The sequence below is a fragment of the Cebus imitator genome, unplaced genomic scaffold, assembly GCF_001604975.1.
Source record: "Cebus imitator isolate Cc_AM_T3 unplaced genomic scaffold, Cebus_imitator-1.0 Scaffold42, whole genome shotgun sequence".
Lineage (NCBI taxonomy): Eukaryota > Metazoa > Chordata > Mammalia > Primates > Cebidae > Cebus > Cebus imitator.
The window spans coordinates 19,041,572-19,059,604 of record NW_016107357.1 but is presented as its reverse complement, the minus strand read 5'-3'; positions in this window follow the sequence as shown (position 1 = coordinate 19,059,604).

Here is an 18,033-nt window from a genome sequence, read left to right as displayed (position 1 = left end):
TGTCTATACATATCTGTGCAGTGATTAAACTGATACATTTTCATTGTTTTTTGCTTTGCAATTGACAATCCTATTCATAGGTATTTGTACATTAAGATACAGCTAAAAATGATGTTTCAATTCAATTGAAAAGCTCTCATACTTTTTACTTAACTTTCTTATGCTTTATTTTGTTAATTTGTATTTTCTCTCTTACTGTTATTGTACAGTGCCTTTCTCTGTTCAACTTGAGTATTGTCAACTAAGGATGGTCTTCTTTGACTTCCAGACTCTTCTGTTATATATTCTGACCATATACTGTACTTCTTGTGACATCCACTGCAAGTACAATTTATTTACAATTTATTTATTCATTTTTCTTGGTATAGTCTGTAAGTTCTATGAAAGGATCTTTCTTTTTACCACTTGATCCCTATACTCTAGGACAGTACCTGGCACGTAGCAGACATTCAGTAAATTACTGAACAGGATAAGTGGACCCAAAATGAAGGAATTCATTTCCATAATGCATGTGGTAAATCACATATCTTGGAATTCCACATCTACGATCTCACCATTGAGAATATTGTTTCATTGTCAAGAATTAGATGCTAATCATTCTTATCAATCAATACTGACCCGATAAAGAAGATACCCTGAATAAGTAGAACTTCTCTTGATCTTCCATGGACTATTAAAAAAATTTGAGAGGAATTAATTGAGGCATATACAATCACGTGGAACACTTATGCCTAAAATGGCATAAGTGTTTCAAAAAATTTAAATGAGTGACAACAAATTCCTGTTATTAAAAACCCTCCCCCTCCAAACATTAAGAGGGTTCAAAGGAAAAGGTGCAATTATGGTGAGTTCCTTGGGCCTGACTTTGAATCACGAGATGATTCAGGTAAGCTGTATGCTTACCTGGTCTGTAATGAAAGCAAAATGAGTCAGATTCATTTCACCCAGGCCATCCAGAATTAAATGATAAGGGAGACGAGAGAATTTCATTGCTGGTTTTAATTTTAGGAAATATAATGCACTTTGGGTTTTGGCTCAGGGATGAAGAAGGCTGAAAACGTACTATTCCCACTTTAACAGAAAAACAACTGGAAAAACTGCAAATTAAAGACTTTTTTTTTTGAACCCATAAGAGAACAGGAATTGCAGAGCAAACAACGAACCTGTAACCTGGAAAGAGGTGCCTTAGGAGGAAATACAGGACTCTAGCACTTGCTTGCCTCAGGGCAGCCATTATCAAACACCAGTTAAGCCATTGAGAAGATTTGTCAAGAATTGCTAAGCAAATTGCTTAAGGACAAATGTGAGACACTGAAACTCCTTCATGTTAATCACAGATGCGCTCTCACTCCCTTGTAGGTTTTTCCTCCAGTGACTCCATCAGATCCTCACTGGGAAGATCAGGGAGAATCCAGAGACAGCTCCCTTTGGTATTGGGTGGCTGAGGGAACAGCCGCCACTACCAAGATGTACCCAGACTCATGTCCCCTATCTCCTCTATGGAGCAGAAGTTCTAATTGCCCCCCCACCTGTGCTGGGCATGAAAACTATCTCCAGGCAGTAAGCTGGAGCAATCACAGGCCTCATGCTGTTAGCTTTCATGGGTCACTGGCCTCCTTTGCTTGATGGTGATTATCTTGAAAACCATTATTATGTATATTTCTGGCTGGTTGTTTCAGGCATAAGAGTAAATTGGTCTCCTTTAGTTCACGTTGACTAGTCACAGTTTTGTCACCAAATGAGTGAGTTTTAGGACCAAATTTACAACAATAAAACCCCCAAAATTCCCTATAGCATTTTGTGTTTTAGAATTGTAAATAAAGTATTGTGAACATGTACGTGCAGTCCTCACTTGGCCTAAAGCACAGATTATAAACTCCTGAAGTGCAGAGTCAATTCTTGTACTGAAGATGTTCTGATATCCTTATTTCTTATAATTATACTTTTACATCTTGGAATCTCTACAAGGTACATTTGTTATTATTATTTCCTCTCTAAGAAATTGTCCTATATAAATCAGACTTTTTTTTTCACTGAAGGCATTAACAATAAATGGATGACATTTTCCCAGACATGTCTCACTCCTACTTTATAATCCTGTTATATATTTTAATAAGGGAGATTTGTTGAAGGGTTATTAAATTGATTTCTTGAACTGATTCAGGGAATAATTTCCGGAACTAGTTTAGGAAAACTTTTTCAAGTTTTTCAAAAATGCAAGATTGAATCATGGAATTTTCAGGGTCGTTGCTAGTCAAGGTCTTTACCATGGAACAAAATCCTAAAGGAACATTACAATTTTTAAGTCACTTTGTTCAATATGACAGCTTTGTTTCGGAATGGCTCTTCCTTTAATTGCTCTAATTCTCATGAAAGTAAAAAACTATATTTTATTCGTTCTTCCTTTAAGGCAATTACCAGTTCAATTTTCCTTATCTCCTGTTTTGTGTTCCTAGTCTAATACTTTTTCAAGGCACATATTTTATATTAATTCAAGAGAATGTTCTCTCAATTTGTACTTTATAATTAGAAATATTTGGTGTTTTATTTTTATTGATATGTACATCTCCCAAACTGGACAACAAAGTGCCCTAGGACATCACGGCAAACTCACAGAGCACTGTGAGATATCCTAAAATTCTAAGAATCACAGGCCAGGCAAGATGGCTTATGCCTGTAATCCCAGCACTTTGGGAGGCCGAGATGGGTGGATCATGCAGTCAGGAGATTGAGACCATCCTGGCCAACATGGTGAAACCCTGTTTCTACTAAAAATACAAAAAATTAGCTGAGCGTGCTGGTGTGCACCTATTGTCCCAGCTACTTGGGACGCTGAGGCAGGGGAATCCCTTGAACCTGGCAGGTGGAGATTGCAGTGAGCCAAGATCATGCCACTGCCCTCCAGCCTGGCAACAGAGTGAGAATCTGTCAGAAAGAAAGAAAGAGAGAAAGAAAGGAAAGAAAGAAAGACATCACAGAATCAGTAACACCAGACACGTTGGACACTAAGTGAACCACTGGCTTGAGTTAGTTCAGAATTCCAACTTTAGCACATGTCGTATTCATTTCAAGTGGAACATATCTTTGCAAAACTGTTTTTAGGCAATTGCTGTGATAAAGAGCAAGAATCGTGCAAAAAAATGAAGTGGAATACGAAATGAGGGGCTGGCATTTAGTCCGATTCTGAGATTTGTGGGATGTGGATGCCCAGCAAATACTCATGTCCCATAAATCATTACGTTCCATCAAGAGTGAAAATTAAATAATTCTATCTCATATGCATTATTTTTAACAATGTGTAATGTTAGGGCTATTATAAAGTTGTTTGCTTTATCTGTTTTATAAGATAAATGGGCACATGTTTGTGGTACTGTGAAACAATGAAAGACCCTAAGGTGCCGTGAAATGAGACTGTATTGGCACCTCTGTATCAAAACCCTCACTCAACTGGGCATAGTAGTAAGAGTCATAACAATGAAAATAAAACTATCTGTAAGTGAGCATCTTCATACCAGGAGTAGTATACATGTTATTTTAATGCATACTGTGAAACTATAATATTAAAATTATCTTAAGACTGAGAAAATGGAACATCCCTCCCATTTTTATCTGCATAGCTATGAGGTAGGTGGCAGTTCTAAGTTTTAAATCAATGTCTAGAAAAGACAAACATATTCTACTATGATCATTATGACAATTAAACAGAGTATAATCATTGACCAGGTCTACATTAATTTGAGGTTTCAAAATTTAATTTTTAGTTTAATTTATTTTTTATTTTTATTTATTTATTTTTGAGTTGGATTCTCACTCTGTCATCAGTCTGGACTGCAATGGCGTGATCTTGGTTCACTGCAGCCTCTGGCTCTGGCTCCCGAGTTCAAGCCATTCTCCTGCCTCAGCCTCCTTTAGTAGCTGGGACCACAGGCATGCACCACCATGCCCAGCTAATTTTTGTATTTTTGGTAGAGACACGATTTCACCATTTTGGCCGGGCTAGTCTCGAACTCCTGAACTCATGATCCACCTGCCTCAACCTCCCAAAGTGCTGGGTGAATTTAATTTAAAAAAAATTATCTGTTAAAAGTGAAAGAGAATGAAACAGAAAATATTTTTGAGCTCTAAGATTCTATACTACATAGATACCTATTTATCCACTTCAATTTCACAAGATCTTTTATCATTTTGAATTTATTATTACCTCTGCTTTTTACACAGTCTCATAATTGATGTTAGTTTGTGTAAGAATCAACAAATTAAGCCACGTTAAATTTAAAGCCAGTAGCTATTATGTACATCTATGTAATGAGTGTAAAAAAGATTTGAAGCAGTTAAATGTGATAGAAATGAAAATATAAAAATCTTTGTTATACAAATCAAATGAAAGCAACTGTGCTAATTTGAATTATGAAACTAATACAATAATCTTAATGGAAAAACAGAATTACAGATTTTATTAGGAAAAGTTACTTTCATTACCTTCAAATACATTTTTCAGCTTATAATAGGCTATTATTGTATTAGCGAATTCAGGAGCTTTACTTCTTAAAGTGAACTAAATTGAAAGTTTTTGAAAACTAAATTAGATTTTGCCAAATATGTCTAACTTAGATTTTGCCAAATAAAAAAAAAAAATCTTTTTATAATGAGATTATCCAAAAACTACTCTGATTTCTTATGCTGTGTTCCAAGCTCAATGTTTTAATGATTAAATAAAATGAATTATAAAACACAAGACAGTTCATTAAATTTAGTTTTCTTGAGAAGAAATCAAAGAAAAGGAATATGCACTGATGTTCGCTCATTTTTTGGGATTAAAAATAATGTATAATTACAAAGAGTAAAACAAAAAGGCTATAAATATAAAAGTTAAGGAGATTGACAAAAAATTACACTTTTTTCACCAGCACTTTAATCAAGATAGAGAACATTGTTATCACCATAGACTTTCCATAGTTCTTAATTCCAAACATTCTGCTTTTCTTTGAGAACCAACAACTATTCTAATTTCTACTCAGGTAGATTTATTTTGCCATCTAGACCTTTGTAAATGGAATCATATAGCACATTCATGATTGTAACTGAATTTTTTACTCAACACAATAATTTTGAGATTCAGCTATGCTATTGCATGCATCATGATTTCATTTATTTTTTTTATTTGAGCAGTAGTTCATTTTATCAATATACTACAATTTTAAAATTCCATAATTTGACATTGAGTGCTAAACAATTATCTAAACATATTTTCCTTTGATTCATGTTAATAATAGTTGCTTCGAAGTCTGTGACTGCTAAATTCACCTTCTGAAACCTTTCAATATCTATTCTGTTGACTGCTTTTGTTACTTGGATATCGTTCTTATTTTTCTCTTTTCCATATCTTGTGATTTTGGGGTAAAAGCCAGACATCGTTAATAATATATTGTAGAAAGTCTGGAATCTGTTTTGCTTATTTAAGAATTACTGATTTGGAGTTTTAGGAGGCAGTTATCTTGGGCCCTACATGTGAAACTTTTCTCCCTGCAGTGTGAAGCAGCTGTTCCAGTTACTACTGCTGTGTAACATATTATCCTAAAACTTAGCAGCTTAAAACAATCATTTTATTATTATCCTACATGATGTGAGTTAGCAATTTGAGAAGATCAAGCTAGGATGGCTTGTTCCTGCTCCACTGGGACTGGTCCTTCACTTGTAAAGACTTAAATATTGAGATGACTTTTTGGCTAAAAGCTGGATTCAGTTAAGGACCACTTACTGCACCTCAGCTGGGATATCTCAAAGACTGATGAAGTACCTATATGTTGACTTTCCAGTTGGTTTAGATTTCTCACATGATAGAAGTCTCAGGGTAATGAAAATTTATTCTGTGGCTGAAACTTTCAAAGGTGATTGCCCCAGCCAACATGGCAGAGGTGCATGCCATTTCTGTCTTAGCTTCAAAAGTCAGGCAGCATCACTGCCACCACAGTCCACAAAGTGAGGCGTAAGTTGGCCAGGATGCAAGCTGAGAGGGTACAGTTCCTATTTCTGGATGGGAAGAAGGTCAAAGTCACATTGTAGAAAAGCATTATGTGAGATATTGCTAGAGCCATGTTTGAAAAAAATATAACCAAGCAACCATCTTTCCTTATAAATTCTAGAGCATATTAAAAATAGTTATACAGTTATTTTAAATCCATGCCTGCTAATTTCAATACCTGGGCTCTTTATAGATTGGTTTTGTGATTTTCTTTTGCATTTTTTCTTTTCTCAACATACTTGTATTCTTTGTATATGTAATTAGATTTGAGTGTATGTAGTACTTTGTGTATACTAATAGAAAAATGTGGAGATTGAAATACACTACCACTTTGCTTTTACATTTTGCATAGTATGTGAGCTTATTCCTTATAAACAGATAAAGTGAGGTGGTTAGCTTTCAGATTTCTCTAAATTTTGAGTTTATTGAGGATCTGGGCTGCAGCTTTAAGAATGTTGATCTATGTAAGTCCTTTTGCTTTACATTCTCAAGTTACTTGCTCTTTTTTTGAGCAAAAATCAGAGGCCAAAGAGAGAAGAATAAATGCAATGCTAATAAAAACATTGTTAGATTTGGGAATCTTTCAGACTCTGGTCCATTCCTGCCTGTTTTTACCATTGCAAATGGCTCTGTTAGTCCTTCTTTGCCTTTTGCAAGCCTTGTGTTTTAGTGACCCTCACGTTTACCCTCCAAAGTTGCCACAACTTGCTGCTAACTTCTGACGGTCTATTTTCTTTCGGAAATTAGTTCACCAAACTTTTTTTTTCTTCATCTATTGCTCTTTGATAGTCCTATTCTTAAAGATTTTTTTTATTTTATGTGAATTTTTCATGATGTTACCATTAAGAGCAACAGTGTTTGCACCATTCTCATCTTAAATCAGAAGAAAAACCTGTTCAGTTTTAATGTGACAAATATTTAAAGAGATGCAAACCTGCAGAAATTAATATATTTCTTCTTGTCAAACTAGGCTTACCCTCTAAATCGCTAGAATTTTTTTTAACTGATTTAGAGAGTAAATAATAGTCTAAAATATTTATTTATTTTTGAAATATTTTAAGTACTTATATAATATGCTTATACACATATACACAAATTACATATGCAAATATGTAATTTGTCTACTTGATAATGAAATTAAAGATTAATTTATTTCATAATATGACTTACCAGAAGAAAAAAATAAAATAATATGTAAGCAGCTGAGTTCGTCTGATGTTATGTAATTATAGGACTGACTGGAAAATACTCATTCAAGATTAAAATAGATTAAAACATACTGGGTAGTTCCTAAAATAGATTTAACATGCAAGATTTATAATTAATTTCATTACAGAACCTAATTTTGTGGAGTTTTGGAAAACCAATGTTCTCAGGAAACACTTTGAGAATTGTTCTACATGAATTTTGAGAATGGAAAAATACTTGTGAGCTGAATCATCAGCAGTAATTCCTCAAGGAAGTTGAACTTCAGGTAGACTTTAAGACTGTAGAAAGTTTGGAAGACATAAAAGAGAGAGGCTATGATAATTCCATTTAGATTTTTTGGGAGACGGAGAAGCTCAGAAGAGGGAGTGTGATGTATGAGTCAGAGCATGGACATGCGGATTTGATTCGCCTGGACTGGATGCCAGTTCTGCCCTTTAACTGGTTTGATGATCCTAACCAATTAAAATCCATTGAGACTTCATTTCTGTTCTGTAAAATTGGTAGTGCCATTCTTCTTCTAAGCTGTTAAGACTGACTAAACAAAACTTAAGTGTAAACTTTGAGCAAACATTAACACACAGATCACTCAATGCATGCTAATTTCCTCCATTTCCAATACATGTTAATTTCCTCCTCTTCCCAATAGAGTAGAGGGAGCAAAATGCGGGAAAATGGAACCTAAACAGGAAGTGGGATTCGTTTCATAATTTTGCTATTTCTTTCTTTAGATCATTTCGGCTGCTGTTACCCATGTCCAGTAAAAACAGTCCACTCATTCTTTTGCTGAATCCTACAGCACTATTTTAATTACATCAGTCTTCTGCCTAGGATTCTTCTAGAGTAAATATCCATGATGCTTGAACTTTAGTGTCTATCCCATATTGGACTTTGCCCATCCACAAAGAATAGTGCCTTGGTACATTTGAAGAAAGAAGTAAAATTGCATGAAAAAAAATTGACTCAAATTCTTTACGATATTGAAGACCCTAGTCTTCATTTTCAAGCCCAAAGACACTGGTTTGTCACTGCCTAGAGTGAGCAGACCATGAGAATCTAAACTAATTAGGCAGAAAGGGGATCTAAATAGTGACGTGGACTGCTAATAAATTTATACTGAGAAGATATCCGTCATGGAAACTAGCATGCCCTGTTTCCCCTTGGACACTTTTGTTATTTATGGTTTTCCTTTCAGGTGCGTTCACAACACTATTCATAATAGTATATTTCAGGAGTGTCCAATCTTTTGGCTTCCCTGGGCAACATTGAAAGAAGAATCGTTTTGGGCCACACATAAAGTACAGTAACAATAGTTGATGAACTAAAAAAGAATAATCACATACAAATCTCATAATGTTTTAAGAAAGTTTATGAATTTGTGTTGGGCCACATTCAAAGTCATCCTGGGCCGCATAAGGCACGCAAGCCATGGGTGGTACAAGCTTGGTGTATTCATTTCCATTACAAAGCTCAACGTGCTAATAAGGGGAATTGCCCAATGTTACCTTCCATTGTCAGACTCAGAAACGAATATTTGTCACACTCAAGTTCTGATTTAGGCTAGTGAGTTTACAACTGATCAAATTCTTCCACTATGTGTTACTTTAATAATTTAAATATTAGAGAGCAATCTTTTTTCCCATCATTATTAGAGTTTGGAGGATAATATATCACTAGCTCCTGTTTCACAATGATTTACGTAGTACTGCTGCTATTCATTATCTACCCAGTTTCTTTTCTGATCTCCCTAGGAAAAACCTTGATGCTCTCAAGATACTTACCTTTGCCACAAGAGTGAACTTTATAAGATGCAAATCTGGTCATGTGACTTCCCTGCTACAGTCTTCAATTGCTTCTTAGCACCTTCATAATAAAGTCTGCCCTTGCTTAGAATGTCTCAGGAGCCTTTCATGATTGGGACTTTGTTCATTTCTTTCATCCACCCTCACAGATGTGCAGATCACCACAAATATATCATTTTCTTTTTTTCCCCATTTAAGTGTCCTCGTCCCTCAAGTGGGGCAGTCCTGATCATCTTTCAGGACTCTTTCTAGGGGTTTCTCCCATAGAAAACTCTTCTGAGCACCAGTTCCCGATGCTCCCTGCTGGACAGGTGTATTATTCTCATGTGTTGCTGCATGTATGTGTGTTAGTTCTTCACTCGTTAGGATATTCCTCACTCCATCATTAGCTTTTTGAAAGCACAGAACTAGGTCTTATCCTGTATGGTAAACTTTATGTTTATGCAGTGCTTGACATACAGCATGCATGTGATAAATGTTTGTTGAATAAATGAATAAGTTCTTGGTTAATTATTCAATGCATAAATAAATCATTTATATCTTTGTCTTTCTGAATAGGAATTTGTTTCCCCAACCATGATTCTGCCTCTAGAAATATGTCTTGTATTCTTTTTATATCTTTGATGATACATAGCATAGTATTGAACATATAGTAAATACTCAAGAAACCATTTCCAGTGGCTAGATTAATATGTTATATCCTGTAGCTTTTTTAGTCAAAGTTATTTTTGTGGTTGTGCATATGTATTTAACTTAAATTATGCTTCTAAGACTAACCATAGAAACACAAAAATATCCAAAATGAATATAAGCCTGAAAGATTATGTTCTTGTTTTTGATCCATTTGAGTATCTGGTTTTCCTATCACATGTTCTCTATATTAATTCAGTAGTCATTATTTTCATAATAAAAGCTCCTGAATTGCATTAAGTGTTCTACGATCATTTAAATCTTACCTTTATTGCACATACTCTCTTCTTTCACTCTCTTCAATAGGGAAAAACAATTACCGTATTCGTAAGTGATCGTTAGGTACAATAAAATTTTCAAGGTAAATATTTGTCAAGCTATATAGATTCTTTTGTTTTTGCTTTTTGTTTTGTATAAATTTAGAGGGTACAAGTGCAGTTTTGTTACATGGGTATATTGTGTGGTGGTTAAGTCTGGGCTTTTAGTGCAATTATGACCTGAATTATGTACACTTTACACATTATAGCTTTGCATTTTGATGAAAGGCAAGAAATTATGTGACTTGTGTGTGAAATGAAAACATGCTTGTAAACGTTAAAATACACTTTATTAATACATTGTAACGGGCTTTAACTACAAATAAAACACTTAAGAAAGCAATACATAAACTGTAAATGGCTGATGTTTTTGATACTACGGTAAAGATTTAAAAAGACAAATAAATACAGGTAGATGGAGAACTTAAACTCCAGCTGGCCAGATGGACTTCCCTGTGATAGCTTGCATTACTTTTCTAGTGCTGCCATAACAAATTACCACAACTTTAGTGGATTAAAACAAGATGCATTTATTGTCTCACAGGTTCTATAGGCCAGGAGTCTAATGGACTTGGGTGATGGAAGGCCCAAATCAAGGTGCTGCAGGGGCTGCATTCCTTACTGAAGGCTCTAGGGAAGAAGAATTCTTTCCAAGCTTGTTCAGGTTGTTGCCTGTATTCAGCTACTGGCAGCTGCAGGACTAAGGCAGGCTTCCTTGCTGGTGGCTAGCCAGGGGCTGGACTTTGCTTCTAGGGCTGCACAGATTCTTTCTCATGCTTTCTATGAGATCCAGTCTGTCCAGGGAGGTCAAGCTCTTCTCACACCTTGAAACACGTCCTATCTCTCTTGCCTACAATTGGAGAAAGTTTTCTGCTTTTAAGACGTCATGTGATGAGATTGGGTCCACCTGGATAATCCAGGATAATCTCCCTATTTTCAGGTCCATACATTTAATTACATCGGCAAATTCCCTTTTTCATTGTAATAAAACAGTTGACAGGTTCCAGAGATGAGGGTGTGGACATCTTCAGAAGGCAATTTGTCTTACTGAAAAACCTGCAACATTAGAATTTGGAATGAAAGTCCTCACTAGAACCCAAATTCTTAAGGCTTGAAAGATTTGGTGATAGAGCCAATGGATTATCTTGATAGGTTTTCTTTTTAGAGGGATAGACATTTAACTTTAAGCTGTCTTTGTATTAATATCTCCACTTAAATACTCGGGTAAATTTGTAGAATTTTAATGTAGACATCAAGAACTTCCATAAATTATATTCAGAAATAATTTTAACATTTCTATTTAATAAATATTATAATTATTTATTATAATTTATTACAGTATTACATTTTAATAAGTGTACGTCTAGCAAGATGCATTGAAAGCGAACTAAAATATTTGTCACTGAGGCTCACTTTATGGGGTGACTGGCTTGACTTTTGAGAAGTGAAACTTTAAGACTGAAATGGTCAAAGGGAAAGAGCTGGCACCAAAACACAGGAAGAGACAGAAATTGGAACAGTCTGTGACTTAATAGGAGGCAAGAAATTACTGGGAGCTGATTCTGGTTCTTCTGAAGAATTTGGAAATTAGGGAGAAGGCATGGGGTTGTGCATGCAAATCTCTTTTTGAGATAAATTTTACTAAGGAAATAAAACATCAAAGAATGTCTCTGAAGGAAGAAATTAATCTGACTTTTCACTGATGTATGTTTTCCATAAGTTATAACTTAAAATGTTTGGCAGTATTTGAATTTAGAAAAATGATAAACTATCTCAGAGTAGTCACACTCTTCAGTCCTTAGGAAATTGAAGACATATATATGATGTGTACTTAATTTGATGGAAATAGTATAAGTGAAAATATTTCAGCAGGATCTGCTAAAATCTTTTCTTTACCTTTTGTCCAAACTTTACTGTGTTACAGCAGGTAAATCTGCCCCTTGATGTGCAAGACGTGGCTTTCCTATTTTCACTTTGTAACCCTGAAGTGCAACTCTGCTACATCCCACATTAGTGTGAGTCCTATAGCATCATCCGGTCTATATTAACAGCTTATTGGTGAGTGATTCTGGTAATTAAATATGAGACTTAATTTGAGATTTTCATTTGAAATGTTTATCATCACTTTACACCACGCTATGCCTGATCTATAATAGGTGGAAGGGACAGTATTCACTATTAATTGTGTTGTTTCCAACGATGTTAAAGGATTTCTAGGTGTGAATGTAATATTTCTTAGTAGGGACCAAACTGAAATTAGGTAAACAAATTGTGATTGAAGGCTATAAAGAGTATAATCAAATACTCTCAGTCAATTGTAGGAAAGGGAAGGAAATACCTTCACAAAAGTCAAATATTCTTTTGGGGTCCAGCTTGGAAAACATGTTGGTTAATATTCAACACTTTACCATTCTCCCCGATAGGAAATTTGAAAAAAGGCCTTATTTTCATTAACTGATCCAAAATATGAGGAACAAAGAGACAATAAAGTAAGCAAAGAGGAAAAAAAAAAACATGAAACGTCAGTACCTTAAGACAACTTTACTAACAAACAACTCTGTGCTCATGTATGTATTCTCTTACTAATTTTAAGCATTAAGATTATTTTTTATTTATACTAATACAAAAGCTGAAAATGGTATCTCATTTTTAAAAACTATATTCATTTGAATGCATAACTATGGAACATATTTTATGTTTTGCGGCAATTGTATTTCTTCTTTTGTGACGTATCTACCCAATTGCCTATTTTTCTGCTAGGACACTTGTTCTTTGATTAAAGATTTGTATGATCTCTTTATTTATGGAAGTTATCAGCTTTTATCTATGTCATATATCACAAATAAGTTTTACTAAGAGCTAATTTGCCTTTCAGTTTTACTTATGGGGTTTTACACTCAATAAATTGTATTTATTTATTTAGTTAGGTTTATTAAAAATCTTTGTTGCTTCTAGCCTTTTAATCATGGTCAAAAAGACCTTTTCAGTATAATATTTTTAATTTATTTATATATTCTTCTACTTTTATATCTTCCGGTTTTACATATAAATCATCAGTTTATCTCAATATTATTTTGGGGTAGTTCGTGATGTATTTTTTTCTGAAATAGCCCAACTACACATTTTAAAATATATTAAAAAATTATCAGTTCCTTTTTATTTAAAAAGATGTAAACTGAAAATGCATCTATACTTGCATCTACTTCTTGACTTCCTGAATCACTTCTGGTGCCAAGAACACAGGCTTTTGATTAATTGTCTTTATATGTTCAACGTTTGATAGGGCTTATCTTCCTTTATGTAAGCTACAATTTCATAAATTTCTTAAGTTTTCTTTCATAACTGTCATTTTACATAAACTTAAGCTATATTTTAAGGTCTATCAAAATTAGATTGAGGTTTTAATGGAGATTATCTTAAATTTTTAAATTTATTTTGAGGGTAATTGAGTCCCTGCTCTCAGTATTTTTATCTTTCTGGCAAATACCTTACTTCTCCACTAGGAGAAATTTTTGCTTATGTATTAATATTATTTATCTATCCTGGTAGTACTTATTTGGTATAGGATAGGTCAACTGGTATCTATTTTTGCCAGACAAAAATAGATAAAAATAAATTTTACATTTATTTTTAACTTCAGCTTATAGCAGATTTCTTTTGCCTCAAAAATTCTACTAGTTCTTTAATCAGATACTTAATAATTGCTAAATTGTAATGTGGGTGCTACACATCAATGATTAATTTCCTTTAATGAGTTACTTTGATCTAACAGTTTAACAGAATGATTCCTACTTCCAGTGTTGCTCTCCTTATGGAGGTGGTGGCAGTGGTGGTGGTGGCCGGGGAGGATTTCCCAGTGGTTACTCTGACATTTGTTCTTCCCTCTTGTTATAGTCAGCTTTTCATTGCCTGTCATCCCTCGCTAATGTCTTCCCAACAGTGTCTTCCATGTCTTTCTGCCTTTCCTCTCTTAGGTATGTGATTTTTAAAATTTATTTTGGGGCCGGGCGCGGTGGCTCAAGCCTGTAATCCCAGCACTTTGGGAGGCCGAGGCGGGTGGATCACGAGGTCAAGAGATCGAGACCATCCTGGTCAACATGGTGAAACCCCGTCTCTACTAAAAATACAAAAAATTAGCTGGGCATGGTGGTACGTGCCTGTAATCCCAGCTACTCAGGAGGCTGAGGCAGGAGAATTGCCTGAACCCAGGAGGCAGAGGTTGCGGTGAGCCGAGATTGTGCCATTGCACTCCAGCCTGGGTAATAAGAGCGAAACTCCATCTCAAAAAAAAAAAAAAATTATTTTGAGGATAATTGAGTCACTGCCCTCAGTATTTTCATCTTTCTGGCAAACACCTTCTCCACCAGGAGAAATTTTTGCTTATGTATGAATATTATATACTATCCTGGTAGGACTTATTTGGTTCAGAATAGGGTAGGTCTCAACGCCACTCTCCACATCACTGATCTAAGTTTAGGTAGTATTGATTCTGCTCTTTACTTCTTATATGTCATTTTCTTCAATTATCTTTTTATATTTTAAAATACACTCATACTTCATCAAGTCCAGGTTTTTTTAAAAAAAAATATTGCATAACAGAAACCACAAGACTTCCACATAATTTTTTCTTCTTCTTTTTTTTTTTTTTTTTTTTTTTTTTGGGGTTTTTTGTTTTTGTTTAGTTGGTTTGGTTTAGTTGTTTTTTTGCTTTTTGAGACATGGTCTCATTTTGTTGACCAGACTGAGATACGGTATTTGTTTTTTTTGAGATCTTGTCTCGAAAAAATTATTTAAAATAATTTTTAAACACAGGATTTTGATTAATTGGCTTTATATTTTCAACATTTGATGGGACATTTAAAAACATTCTTCACTGCAGCCTTTGTCTCCCGGGCTCAAGGGATCCTCCCAGCCTCCTGAGCAGTGGGACTACAGACGTGTGCCACCACGTCAGCTAATTTTTGTATTTTTTGTAGAGACGGGGTTTCATGATGGATGCCTAGGCTGGTCTCCAACTTCTGAGTTCAAGTGAGCTTCCTGCCTCAGCCTCCCAGTGTGCTGAGATTACAGGCCACTGCATCGATCCACATAGATTTTTTTCCACAGAGAAAACTTATATTTGTATATCTCTCCTTAACTATGCTTTAAATATTTTCATAAGTGCTTTCTCAGTTGTTTAGGGAATAACAATCACCTGAATAAATACACATGCTATAACTATTAGACAAAATCAATGATATATTCTTTAAAAATTGAAAATAATGATCTTTCATTATAATGGGTACTGATAATACAATAATACCCAATCAAATATAGATATATAAGTGAATCACAGCTCTTAAAACCACATTATCCTTTTCTCCCATGAATCTATCAAAATGTCAATTAACCTGTAGAATCTATATTTAGCTTATAGAAAACAATAACTTGTTATAATTTTATCTAGCATAATTCATTCACCTACATAGAATATTTTACCAGAATGGCAGAATCCACCCATCTCTGGATGGCTACCTTGACACTATGCCTCAGAAAAATTGTGTCATAAAAAAATCACCTAATAAAGTACTCTTATACTTTAATAAAGATAAACTTATAAAGTTTTTTATAAAGCAGTACAAACAAAATTAATCTTAATACATCATGCCATTTGATTTAATCTTGAAAAAGCTACTATGACTATTATTATAATTTTATCATCCTCATTTTTCTTTCTTTCTTATTTTTTTATTTTTTTATTTTTTTGAAATCGAGTCCCTGCTCTGTCACCAGGCTGGAGTGCAGTGGCACGATCTCAGCTCACTACAACCTTCACCTCCTGGGTTCAAGTGATTCTCCTGCCACAGCCTCTCGAGTAGCTGGGACTACAGGCACCCGCCACCACGCCCAGCTAATTTTTTGTATTTTAATAGAAACAGGGTTTCACCATGTTGCCAGGATGGTCTCGATCTCCTGACCTAGTGATCCCGCTGCCTCCATCTCCCAAAGCGCTGGGATTAAGGTGTCAGCCACCGCGCACCTGGCCTCATTTTTCAAATGACTAAAGCTGAGGCTCACATTTTATTCATCTTACCTAATTCAGCTAGTATAGAGATGAGATTAATGCTCAAACAAATGTCTTTCGACTCTGAAATAATGAGTCTTTCTTAAACAGTTTTCTGCCTCTCAATAAAGGTGATACTCTTAACTTTCATAAGTATGGGAAATTATGCTGCTTTAAGGAGAGAAGAGAATATATTTAAGGAAATACAAAAACACTCTGTTTCTGAGGACTAAATATTCCCTTTTCTCTAGGTAGATTGGAAAATATAGTAAAGTAGAAAAATAACTGGATCCCATAAGAAATTTACCCTGGCTTCATTAACCCTTTGCTTCAATTAACTGAAATAAGCAACAACCAGTTGCATCTAAGAATTTTGACCTAGCAAAAAATAAAAATAGTAACTGTTGAATAGAACAGTTATGATTAGTCAAATTTAAACAATGCATTGGTCTTTATGTAATGTTTTGCTTTAATTCGTTTAAAATTCCTCACTTTAAAATATAAACCCTTGTAGGGAAAAGTTTGTCAAAATCAGAAGCTAAAAACATGGGGCATGACTCTGATAAACCCTTCAGTAAAACTTTTCCATAAGCTGGAGCTCAAGAAGAATGCAAATATTTTCTATAGTTAAATCCCAGTCTTTGTCCTAAATGCAATTTGCAGAGCTTGCTGAAGCTTGTGTTCTTGAAGGGTGCGAGGATCAGCTGACATACGAATCAATCCAACAGAGTCAAGAGAGCTAAAGATAATTATATTAAAACTGTCATGAGGAAACACAAAAAAACAAGCTAGAAACCTTGAAGAGTTTCAAGTCATCCACTGCATGATGGCTGTGTCTATCTCAGGGAGTACTTTAGCTAAATTCTAAGATGAAGTCATAGTCTACTCTATAAGGAAAGTGCGTTATTTATGTAATGTTTTGCATTTTGTTTTCCAGAATGCTTTTCTATGATGTTGTATTCTAAATCAGAGCATTTAGATGACCATATGTAAAACTTAGTCATCCTAACATAGACCACTAAATATACCAGCAACCGAAGTAAATTAATTTGACTTAGTTTAACTGACTTGGTAAAATCAAACTTTCTAACTTAAAACCATTGGTTAACGGAGGTAGAGCAAGGTCTTAGAAGAACCTGAAGATAATAAGATTGTAAGGAAAAATCCCGTAAGTCAGGCAGTTTTGATTGGTTTTCCTGAACTTGGCTTTCTAATGCCTACTATTTTAGAGTTTCTTTGTTGACTTTCTAAATAAAAATAATCTCTTCTAGTTAAAATCAAGTTCTAAGTAAAGAATGGCAGGGATCCTGGTAGAAAAAAATAAAACTATGGCTTTTGGGCAAGATCACTTTATGTACCTATTTCTATACCATTATCTGTCTCTATATGCACTCAAATGTATATAAATGTTTATATATTTGTGTATATATTTAGGATTATGGGTGTGTCATATGTGCATATATAAAAAATTTTCATTTTGAGACAATTAAAAAGTTCTTTCAAATATTTAACAGGAGTAGAAATTGTTTCTCATCACAGCACATTTTCTGTAGTGATTGCAGATGGGTCAGGCATATTCTTAGTTCTCCTTTAAGGCAAGCTCCCTGTTTTATTTTCTTGTAGCTCCTCAAGGTGCATCGTAGGAGCATTTGACCTATAGTATTACCTCAGTTAATACTGATTAATGCATGATCAAGTTTGTAATTTTTACTTTGTGAAGAGTACATTGTAATTAGAAAGGATGAGTGTTAAAATTATGAAAATATTATTTTTATTTTCAATAGGAAATATCTATTTTCTTCTTATTTTTAAAATTTATTTTATTGTATTTTAGGTTTTGGAGTACATGTGGAGAACGTGCAAGATTGTTGCATAGGTACACACGTGGCAGTGTGATTTGCTGCCTTCCTCCCCATCACCTATATCTGGCATCTCTCCCCTTGCTATCTCTCC